The sequence below is a fragment of the Triticum urartu genome, chromosome 2A, assembly GCF_056163025.1.
Source record: "Triticum urartu cultivar PI428250 chromosome 2A, HENAU_Tu73, whole genome shotgun sequence".
NCBI lineage: Eukaryota > Viridiplantae > Streptophyta > Magnoliopsida > Poales > Poaceae > Triticum > Triticum urartu.
The window spans coordinates 736812090-736825125 of NC_141874.1; positions in this window are offsets into that span (position 1 = coordinate 736812090).

A 13036-nucleotide genomic window follows, 5' to 3' on the forward strand; every position below is an offset into this window, starting at 1 on the left:
CACACGGGAATGAAGGAGAAGCGACCCCCACGACAACAGTCGGGATTCTTCGTCCTCTATATATATAGATGAATGTATACACCATATAGATGAATCTTTTATACTTCTTTATATAGGAGTATGTACTCCCGCTCCTCATGTACCATATAGATGAATCTTTTATACCTCTTTATTATTTTTAATATACTTCATTAATAATTACTACATACCCCAAAATGAGTTTCATGATAAAATTCATGTGAGTCTATATATTTTTAAATGTTTACGTATATATTGATGTGTTTGTACATGAAAAAGGTATACTACAAAAAGTACGTCGCAAATGATATTTTTTCAAGAAAACTCGTATTGGGGTATCTTAGAATATTTAATGAAGTATATTGAGAATGATAAAGAGGTATAATCAATGCATATATGAGGTATATTGGGGATGGGAGTACATACTCCCAGGAGTACAGATGAGGTATATATATAGTGGAACTCTCCTTCACTGATTCCTCTCTGATATTTGCGACCGTCGGTGATGGTAGCCCCTCCTTTCGTTCCCGGGTGCATTACACCAAATTGTATAGCACACCAAATTGTCTAGCACACGGGAACGAAGGAGAAGCTACCCCCACGACAACAGTTGAGATTCTTCGTCCTCTCGTATATGATGAACACCCGACAGACTTAAAGTCAACCCGAAATATCGTTTAATTATCTTTCTAAAACCGGTTAGTGGCTGGTCTCACCTCGAGGTCGGAGGGGGTCGGAGACGGGGACGACGGTGGGGATGATGGAGGGGGCTCCTAGATTTCAGCGAAAACAAAAACCCTATAAGCTATCAACTAATCATATGCATATGCCTTGCATAATGCTCTCCAATTTTAGCATTTAAAGTAGGAGTAGTTTTCCAATTTGAGCATTCAATAAGCAAAATCAAATCACAAAATAAAGTAGTATTCAAATTAGGATGCATTAAATTATAAGCAAAACTACATCATCTCCATGCGTCTGTACATCGTCGAATATTATCACTAATACACCTCGAATACTATCATACATATAGCATCGCTAGTACAGCTAGAACCGTAGCGCCCGACGGGTATCGGTGCGGGCGGTGGACACCCAAAGAGAAGGAACCATCACAGTATCATAGCTCCAGTGAGATCCCTGAAGAACCTGCCAGGTATTGTCGAACCTGTCCTCCAACGCAACCATGTAGCGGCGGACGTGCTCGTCCTCCTCGCTGACACGGTGACGTACCACCTCCGCGGTGTCCGGAAGTCTCAGCACCGTCACTGGCCCATGCGACCGACACCAAACAAGGATCGGGTTAATGACGGGCTGGCTCCTCACCAACCTACGCCCCCCGGAAGGTAGCACCTCCCAAAACCAGCCCGACAGAGCCCAGTCCCGGACATGGACCCTCTGATCAAGCCGGCCTCCTCCGTCGAGTCGACGACGAGGATGCGGGATTGGCATCGTCGACATCGATGCGGGAATAATTGCTTTACCTAAAAAAATAAACTAGTTTTATTAATTTTCTTGCTAAAAATAAACTACTTCTATAGTAAAATAAACTAGTTTTATTAAATCAACTAGTTCAACTACTAAGCACTTACTATAAATAGAATAAAGTAGTACTTACTAAAAATAAACTAGTTTAACTAGTTCTATTATTTTTCTAACTAATTCTATTAAACACTTTCTTTTCTTATTCTACGAATAAAATTACAACAGAAAAAAAATCATAAAAATTCTATGAACAAAATTACAACAGAAAAAAATCATAAAAATTCTATGAAAAAAATTGACATATTCTTTGCATATATATGAACACACAAACATTTGCATATTCAACAATAATATCACCAAGAAAATCTATGAATAGAAAAAATTAGGAAAATTAACTAGACATCTAAATGAACTACACATCTAAATTACAACAACTCAATTAACTACACATCTAAACTACACATCTAAATTAGGAAAATTCATATATATGAGCTCACTGCGCAAGGGGGCGGCGATCAACGAGGAGGCAGGGCACGGGGGTGATGGTGAGGGGCGCGGCGACGACGAGGGTGAGTGGCGCGGCGATGGGCAACGAGGAGGCATGGGGCCGCGACGGCGACGGTGAGGGGCGCAGCGACGAGCGACGAGGAGGCAGGGGGCGTGGGGCGGCGACAGCGTCTGGGCGGCGCGCGACGGCGTCGGGCGACGCGGGACGGCGTCGGAGGTAGGGCGACAACGGCGACGGCGAGGCGCAGAGGGGCAGCCTGGCGGCGTCGTCAAGCGGGAAAGATGAACTGAATGAAAAAAATTCACAAGTGCTAGTTATATAGACGAAGCATTGGTCCCGGTTCGTTGCACGAACCGGTACCAATGCGACCTTTAGTCCCGGTTGGTGCCACCAACCGGGACGGCCTTTGGTCCCGGTTGGTGGCACCAACCGGGACTAAAGGGGAGGCATTGGTACCGGTTGGTGCCATGAACCGGTATCAATGCGCCCCTTTAGTCTCGGTTGGTGCCACCAACCGAGACCAAAGGCCTTGTGCTGCTGCGCCCGCGTCGAAAGTTTAGTCCCACCTCGCTAGTTGAGGGGGGCGGGAAGTGGTTTATAAGCCCCACTGTCGCACCCCTCTCGAGTTCCTCTCCGATGCAGGCTTACGGGCCTAATTGTCACTGCTATGCCTGATGGGCCTACTGGGCCTTCTACGGGCCTGAATCCTGGCCCATCGATGGGTTTCTAGTCGTATTCAGGTCGTGGTGGCCCAGTAGGTGGCATATTTTTTATTTTTTGTTTGTTTTTTTCTTTTTTGCTTTATTTATTTTGTTTTGTTTCTACTTACAAAAAAACTTATTTATTTTATTTTATTTTGTTTCTAATTACTTATTTATTTTACTTTATGATAATTCTTTTTGATATTAAAGTTTCTAACAAAAAATTCTTTATGAAAATTCTTTTTGCTTTTAATGATTTTGAACAGAAAATATTTCGATAATTTTAGTTGCATCAATTTTATATAATTTTAGTTTCAACAATACTAAAGGTTGCTTATAATGTTTTGAAGTTTATTTTATTTTCTTTCTACTTATATATTTTATTAAAGTTTATTTTATTTTATTTCTACTTATATATTTTATTAAAGTTTATATTATTTTGTTTCTAATTACATATTTAATTTTTTTTTGTTATTTTTCATGCACCATTATTCATGCATTTACTGATTATTTTGAGCTATCAGACCCTAAAATTGAAAAGCATTTTCAAATGAACTCTGAAAAGGTTGAAAGTTGGCATGGTATCATCATTTTATCCACATAGCATGTGCAAGAAAGTTGAGAGGGTTACGGCAAAAATTGGATGCACTTCGTGTACAAAACGGACAATCTCTTTCGAAGTGTCAGGATTTCATACGGAAAATCGTCTGTTACAAAGGGATTTCATTTTTTTAAACTTATTTGAACTCTTGACTTTTTGTGTGTTCAAAATGCACCATTCAAAGCCACATCATTAATTTTCAACCCTTTCTAACTTCATTTGTTATTTTTCATGCATTTACTGATTATTTTGAGCTATAAGACCCTAAAATTGAAAAGCATTTCAAATGAACTCCGAAAAGGTTGAAAGTTGGCATGGTATCATCATTTCATCCACATAGCATGTGCAAGAAAGTTGAGAGGGTTACAACAAAAACTAGATGCACTTCGTGTACAAAACAGATAATCTCTTTCGAAGTATCAGGATTTCATACGGAAACTCGTCTGTTATAAAGGGATTTCATTTTTTAAAACTTATTTAAACTCCTGACTTTTTGTGTGTTAAAAATGCACCATTCAAAGCCACATCATCAATTTTCAACCCTTTCTGACTTCATTTGTTATTTTTCATGCATTTACTGATTATTTTGAGCTATAAGACCCTAAAATTGAAAAGCATTTCAAATTAACTCTGAAAAGGTTGAAAGTTGGCATGGTATCATCATTTCATCCACATAGCATGTGCAAAAAAGTTGAGAGGGTTACGGCAAAAACTGGATGCACTTCGTGTACAAAACGGACAATCTTTTTCGAAGTATGAGGATTACATACGGAAACTCGTCCGTTACAAAGGGATTTCATTTTTTAAAACTTATTTGAACTCCTGACATTTTGTGTGTTCAAAATGCACCATTCAAAGCCACATCATCAATTTTCAACCCTTTCTGACTTCATTTGTTATTTTTCATGCATTTACTGATTATTTTGAGCTATAAGACACTAAAATTGAAAAAGCATTTCAAATGAACTCTGAAAAGGTTGAAAGTTGGCATGGTATCATCATTTCATCCAAATAGCATGTGCAAGAAAGTTGAAAGGGTTACGGCAAAAACTGGATGCACTTCGTGTACAAAACGGACAATCTCTTTCGAAGTATGAGGATTACATACGGAAACTCGTCTGTTACAAAGGGATTTCATTTTTTAAAACTTATTTGAACTCCTGAATTTTTCTGTGTGTTCAAAATGCACCATTCAAAGCCACATCATCAATTTTCAACCCTTTCTAACTTCATTTGTTATTTTTCATGCATTTACTGATTATTTTGAGCTATAAGACCCTGGAATTGAAAAACATTTCAAATGAACTCTGAAAAGGTTGAAAGTTGGCATGGTATCATCATTTCACCCACATAGCATGTGCAAAAAAGTTGAGAGGGTTACGGCAAAAACTGGATGCACTTCGTGTACAAAACGGACAATCTCTTTCGAAGTATCAGGATTTCATATGGAAACTCGTCTGTTACAATGGGATTTCAAATGAACTACGAAAAGGTTGAAAGTTGGCATGGTATCATCATAATAGTTGTGGAGAGGAAGTCTTCAGTTTTTCTTCGCTTGTGTCCTTTCCTTATTGCGCCGTAACCATGGATAATCTTCATCATTTATCAGTATGCTTGGGTCAACCTTGACTTTGAAGGGAGGAATTTCATGGAACTTTTCATAATCTTCGGACATGTCTGACTTGCCCTCCACTCCCACGATGTCCCTTTTTCCTGAAATAACTATGTGGCGCTTTGGCTCATCGTATGATGTATTCACTTCCTTATTTTTTCTTTTTCTCGGTTTGGTAGACATGTCCTTCACATAGATAACCTGTGCCACATCATTGGATAGGACGAACGGTTCATCAGTGTACCCAAGATTGTTCAGATCCACTGTTGTCATTCTGTACTGTGGGTCTACCTGTACCCCACCTCCTGATAGATTGACCCATTTGCACTTAATCAAAGGGACCTTAAAATCATGTCCGTAGTCAAGTTCCCATATGTCCACTATGTAACCATAATATGTGTCCTTTCCCCTCTCGGTTGCTGCATCAAAGCAAACACCGCTGTTTTGGTTGGTGCTCTTTTGATCTTGGGCGATTGTGTAAAATGTATTCCCATTTATCTCGTATCCTTTGTAAGTCAATACAGTCGAAGATGGTCCCCTGGAAAACGAGTAAAGCTCATCACAAACAGTGTTGTCACCTATGAGATGTGTTTCCAAACAACTGCCGAAACTCCTGATGTGTTCACATGTAATCCAGTCGTCGCACTGCTCCGAGTGTTTGGAGCACAGACCATTCTTGTGTTCATCGACATATGGGGTCACCAAGGTAGAGTTCTATAGAACTATGTGGTGTGCTTGGGACCAAGAATATTCGTCCCTGCATATTATTGAGTCCCCTCCAAGCGTGCCTTTTCCAGTCAGTCTCCCTCATACCGCGATTTAGGGAGACCTATCTTCTTAAGGCCAGGAATGAAGTCAACACAAAACCCAATGACATCCTCTGTTTGACGGCCCATGGAGATGCTTCCTTCTGGCCTAGCGCGGTTACCGACATATTTCTTTAGGACTCCCATGAACCTCTCAAAGGGGTACATATTGTGTAGAAATACGGGACCCAGAATGACAATCTCGTCAACTAGATGAACTAGGACGTGCGTGATACGTCTCCAACGTATCTATAATTTTTGATTGCTCCATGCTATATTATCTACTGTTTTGGACATTATTGGGCTTTATTATCCACTTTTATATTATTTTTGGGACTAACCTATTAACCAGAGGCACAGCCCAGAATTGCTGTTTTTTGCCTGTTTTAGGGTTTCGAAGAAAAGGAATATCAAAACGGAGTCCAAACGGAATGAAACCTTCGAGAACGTGATTTTCTCAACGAACAAGACCCAGGAGACTTGGAACCTACGTCAAGACACAAAAGAGGAGGCCACGAGGTAGGGGGCGCGCCTACCCCCCCCCAGGCGCGCCCTCCACCCTCCTGGGTCCCCTGTTGCTCCACCGACGTACTCCTCCCTCCTATATGTACCTACGTACCCCCAAACGATCAGATAGGGAGCCAAAAACATAATTCCACCGTCGCAACTTTCTGTATCCATGAGATCCCATCTTGGGGCCTGTTCCGGAGCTCCGCCGGAGGGAGCATCGCTCACGGAGGGATTCTACATCAACACCATAGCCTCTCCGATGAAGTGTGAGCATTTTACCTCAGACCTACGGGTCCATAGTTATTAGCTAGATGGCTTCTTCTCTCTTTTTGGATCTCAATACAATGTTCTCCCCCTCTCTTGTGGAGAACTATTCGATGTAATCTTCTTTTTGCGGTGTGTTTGTTGAGATCGATGAATTGTGGGTTTATCATCAAGTCTATCTATGAACAGTATCGGAATCTTCTCTGAATTATTTTATGTATGATTGGTTATCTTTGCAAGTCTCTTCAAATTATCAGTTTGGTTTGGCCTACTAGATTGATCTTTCTTGCAATGGGAGAAGTGCTTAGCTTTGGCTTCAATCTTGCGGTGTCCTTTCTGTTGGAAATATGCCCTAGAGGCAATAATAAAAGCATTATTATTATATTTCCTTGTTCATGATAATTGTCTTTATTCATGCTATAATTGTGTTGTCCGGAAATCGTAATACAAGTGTGAATAACAGACACCAACATGTCCCTAGTAAGCCTCTAGTTGACTAGCTCGTTGATCAACAGATAGTCATGATTTCCTAACTATGGACATTGGATGTCATTGATAACGAGATCACATCATTAGGAGAATGATGTGATGGACAAGACCCAATCCTAAACATAGCATAAAGATCGTGTAGTTCGTTTGCTAGAGTTTTCCAATGTCAAGTATCCTTTCCTTAGACCATGAGATCATGTAACTCCCGGATACCGTAGGAGTGCTTTGGGTATACCAAACGTCACAACGTAACTGGGTGACTATAAAGGTAGACTACGGGTATCTCCGAAAGTGTCTGTTGGGTTGACATGGATCAAGACTGGGATTTGTCACTCCGTATGACGGAGAGGTATCACTGGGCCCACTCGGTAATGCATCATCATAATGAGCTCAAAGTGACCAAGTGTCTGGTCACGGGATCATGCATTACGGTACGAGTAAAGTGACTTGCCGGTAACGAGATTGAATGAGGTATTGGGATACCGACGATCGAATCTCGGGCAAGTAACATATCGATTGACAAAGGGAATTGCATACGGGGTTGATTGAATCCTCGACATCGTGGTTCATCCGATGAGATCATCGTGGAGCATGTGGGAGCCAACATGGGTATCCAGATCCCGCTGTTGGTTATTGACCGGAGAGGTCGTCTCGGTCATGCCTGCTTGTCTCCCGAACCCGTAGGGTCTACACACTTAAGGTTCGGTGACGCTAGGGTTGTGAAGATATGTATATGCAGTAACCCGAATGTTGTTCGGAGTCCCGGATGAGATCCCGGACGTCACGAGGAGTTCCGGAATGGTCCGGAGATAAAGAATTATATATAGGAAGTGCTGTTTCGGCCATCGGGACAAGTTTCGGGGTCACCGGTATTGTACCGGGACCACCGGAAGGGTCCCGGGGGTCCACCGGGTGGGGCCACCTATCCCGGGGGGGGCCCATGGGCTGAAGTGGGAGGGGACCCAGCCCAAAGTGGGCTGGGGCGCCACTCCCCTAGGGCCCATGCGGCTAGGGTTGAGGGGAAACCCTAAAGGGGGCGCCCCCTTGCTTGGGGGGCAAGCCCCCCACCCTAGGCCGCCGCCCCCCCCTAGGAGATCCCATCTCCTAGGGCCGGCGCCCCCCCTAGCACCCCTATATATAGTGGGGGAGAGGAGGGACTTCATGCCACAGCCTTTGGTGCCTCCCTCTCTCCCCGTTACGTCTCTCCCTCGTAGTATAGGCGAAGCCCTGCTACTGTGACGCCCTGCATCCACCACCACGCCGTCGTGCTGCTGGATCTTCATCAACCTCTCCTCCCCCTTGCTGGATCAAGAAGGAGGAGACGTCTCCCGTCCCGTACGTGTGTTGAACGCAGAGGTGCCGTCCGTTCGACGCTTGGTCATCGGTGATTTGGATCACGTCGTGTTCGACTACATCATCCCCGTTCTTTGAACGCTTCTGCTTGCGATCTACAAAGGTATGTAGATGCATCCGATGACTCGTTACTAGATGAAATCCTAGATGGATCTTTGTGAAACGAGTAGGAAATTTTTTGTTTTCTGCAACGTTCCCCAACAGTGGCATCATGAGCTAGGTCTATGCGTAGTTCTTCTTGCGCAAGTAGAACACAATTTGTTGTGGGCGTAGATTTGTCAACTTTCTTGCCGCTACTAGTCTTTTCTTTCTTCAGCGGTATTGTGGGATGAAGCGGCCCGGACCAACCTTACACGTACGCTTACGTGAGACCGGTTCCACCGACTAACATGCACTAGTTGCATAAGGTGGCTGGCGGGTGTCTGTCTCTCCTACTTTAGTTGGAGCGGATTCGATGAACAGGGTCCTTATGAAGGGTAAATAGAAGTTGACAAATCACGTTGTGGCTTTCACGTAGGTAAGAAAACGTTCTTGCTAGAACCCTAATTCAGCCACGTAAAACTTGCAACAACAATTAGAGGACGTCTAACTTGTTTTTGCAGCAAGTGGTTTGTGATATGATATGGCCAAAGTTGTGATGAATGATGAATGATCTATATGTGATGTATGAGATGTTCATGCTATTGTAATAGGAATCACGACTTGCATGTCGATGAGTATGACAACCGGCAGGAGCCATAGGAGTTGTCTTTATTTTTCGTATGACCTGCGTGTCATTGAGAAACGCCATGTAAATTACTTTACTTTATTGCTAAACGCGTTAGCCATAGTAGTAGAAGTAATAGTTGGCGAGCAACTTCATGGAGACACGATGATGGAGATCATGATGATGGAGATCATGGTGTCAAGCCGGTGACAAGATGATCATGGAGCCCCAAGATGGAGATCAAAGGAGCTATGTGATATTGGCCATATCATGTCACGTTTATTATTTGATTGCATGTGATGTTTATCATGTTTTGCATCTTGTTTACTTAGAACGACGGTAGTAAATAAGATGATCCCTCATATTAATTTCAAGAAGTGTTCCCCCTATCTGTGCACCGTTGCGACAGTTCGCTGTTTCAAAACACCACGTGATGATCGGGTGTTTTATTCAGACGTTCACATACAACGGGTGTAAGACAAATTTACACATGCAAACACTTAGGTTGACTTGACGAGCCTAGCATGTACATACATGGCCTCGGAACATAGAAGACCGAAAGGTCGAGCATGAGTCGTATAGAAGATACGATCAACATGAAGATGTTCACCGATGTTCACTAGACCGTCTCACGTGATGATCAGACACGGCCTAGTAAACTCGGATCATGTTATACTTAGATGACTGGAGGGATGTCTATCTAAGTGGGAGTTCATTGTATAATTTGATTAGATGAACTTAATTATCATGAACTTAGTCTAAAATATTTTACAATATGTCTTGTAGATCAAATGGCCCATGTAGTCCTCAACTTCAACGCGTTCCTAGAGAAAACCAAGCTGAAAGACGATGGCAGCAACTATACGAACTGGGTCCGGAACCTGAGGATCATCCTCATAGCTGCCAAGAAAGATTATGTCCTACAAACACCGCTAGGTGAAGCTCCCGTCCCACAGAACCAAGACGTTATGAACGCTTGGCAGACACGTGTTGACGACTACTCCCTCTTCAGTGCGGCATGCTTTACAGCTTAGAGCCGGGGCTCCAAAAGCGTTTTGAGAGACATGGAGCATATGAGATGTTCGAAGAGCTGAAAATGGTTTTTCAAGCTCATGCCCGGATCGAGAGATATGAAGTCTCCGATAAGTTCTTCAGCTGTAAGATGGAGGAAAATAGTTCTGTCAGTGAGCACATACTCACTATGTCTGGGTTACATAACCGCTTGTCTCAGCTGGGAGTTTATCTCCCGGATGATGCGGTCATTGAAAGAATCCTCCAGTCGCTTCCACCAAGCTACAAGAGCTTTGTGATGAACTTCAATATGCAGGGGATGCAAAAGACCATTCCTGAGGTATTTGCAATGCTGAAATCAGCAGAGGTAGATGTCAAGAAGGAACATCAAGTGTTGATGGTCAATAAAACCACTAAGTTCAAGAAAGGCAAGGGTAAAAAGAACTTCAAGAAGGACGGCAAGGAGGTTGCCGCGCCCGGCAAGCAAACTGCCGGGAAGAAACCAAAGAATGGACCAAAGCCCGAGACTGAGTGCTTTTATTGCAAGGGAAGCGGTCACTGGAAGCGGAACTGCCCCAAATACTTAGCAGACAAGAAGGCCGGCAAAACAAAAGGTATATGTGATATACATGTAATTGATGTGTACCTTACTAGTGTCCGTAGTAGCTCCTGGGTATTTGATACCGGTGCAGTTGCTCACATTTGTAACTCAAAGCAGGGGCTGCGGAATAAGTGGAAACTGGCAAAGGACGAGGTGACGATGCGCGTCGGGAATTGTTCCAAGGTCAATGTGATCGCCGTCGGCACGCTGCCTCTACATTTACCTTCGGGATTAGTTTTAAACCTTAATAATTGTTATTTAGTACCAGCTTTGAGCATGAACATTGTATCGGGATCTCGTTTAATTCGAGATGGCTACTCATTTAAATCCGAGAATAATGGTTGTTCTATTTATATGAGAGATATGTTTTATGGTCATGCTCCTATGGTGAATGGTTTATTCTTTATGAATCTCGAACGAAATGCTACACATGTTCATAATGTGAGTACCAAAAGATGTAAAGTTGATAATGATAGTCCCACATACTTGTGGCACTGCCGCCTTGGTCACATAGGTGTCAAACGCATGAAGAAGCTCCATGCAGATGGACTTTTAGAGTCTCTTGATTATGAATCATTTGACACGTGCGAACCATGCCTCATGGGTAAGATGACCAAGACTCCGTTCTCAGGAACAATGGAGCGAGCAACCAACTTATTGGAAATCATACATACTGATGTGTGCGGTCCAATGAGTGTTGAGGCTCGCGGTGGCTTTCGTTATGTTCTCACCCTCACTGATGATTTGAGTAGATATGGGTATATCTACTTAATGAAACACAAGTCTGAAACCTTTGAAAAGTTCAAGGAATTTCAGAGTGAGGTTGAGAATCAACATGACAGGAAAATCAAGTTTCTACGATCAGATCGTGGAGGAGAATACTTGAGTCACGAATTTGGCACACACTTAAGAAAATGTGGAATAGTTTCACAACTCACGCCGCCTGGAACACCTCAGCGTAACGGTGTGTCCGAACGTCGTAATCGCACTCTATTAGATATGGTGCGATCTATGATGTCTCTTACCGATTTACCGCTATCTTTTTGGGGCTATGCTTTAGAGACTGCCGCATTCACTTTAAATAGGGCTCCGTCAAAATCCGTTGAGACGACACCGTATGAATTATGGTTTGGGAAGAAACCTAAGCTGTCGTTTCTAAAAGTTTGGGGATGCGATGCTTATGTCAAGAAACTTCAACCTGAAAAGCTCGAACCCAAGTCGGAAAAATGCGTCTTCATAGGATACCCAAAAGAAACTATTGGGTATACCTTCTACCTCAGATCCGAAGGCAAGATCTTTGTTGCCAAGAATGGGTCCTTTCTAGAGAAAGAGTTTCTCTCGAAAGAAGTAAGTGGGAGGAAAGTAGAACTTGATGAAGTGTTACCTCTTGAACCGGAAAATGGCGCAACTCAAGAAAATGTTCCTGAGGTGCCAGCACCGACTAGAGAGGAAGTTAATGATAATGATCAAGATACTTCTGATCAAGCTCCTACTGAAATTCGAAGGTCCACAAGGACACGTTCCGCACCAGACTGGTACGGCAACCCTGTCTTGGAAATCATGTTGTTAGACAATGGTGAACCTTCAAACTATGAAGAAGCGATGGCGGGCCCGGATTCCGACAAATGGCTAGAAGCCATGAAATCCGAGATAGGATCCATGTATGAAAACGAAGTATGGACTTTGACTGACTTGCCTGTTAAACGGCGAGCCATAGAAAATAAATGGATCTTTAAGAAGAAGACAGACGCGGATGGTAATGTGACCATCTATAAAGCTCGGATTGTCGCTAAGGGTTATCAACAAGTTCAAGGGGTTGACTACAATGAGACTTTCTCACCAGTAGCGAAGCTGAAGTCCGTCCGAATCATGTTAGCAATTGCCGTGTTTTATGATTATGAAATATGGCAAATGGACGTCAAAACGGCATTCCTTAATGGTTTCCTTAAGGAAGAATTGTGTATGATGCAGCTAGAAGGTTTTGTCGATCCTAAGAATGCTAACAAGGTGTGCAAGCTCCAACGCTCGATTTATGGGCTGGTGCAAGCATCTCGGAGTTGGAACATTCGCTTTGATGAGATGATCAAAGCGTTTGGGTTTACGCAGACTTATGGAGAAGCCTGTGTTTACAAGAAAGTGAGTGGGAGCTCTGTAGCATTTCTCATACTATATGTAGATGACATACTTTTGATGGGAAATGATATAGAACTCTTGGACATCATCAAGGCCTACTTGAATAAGAGTTTTTCAATGAAGGACCTTGGAGAAGCTGCTTATATATTAGGCATCAAAATCTATAGAGATAGATCGAGACGCCTCATAGGTCTTTCACAAAGCACATACCTTGATAAGATATTGAAGAAGTTCAATATGG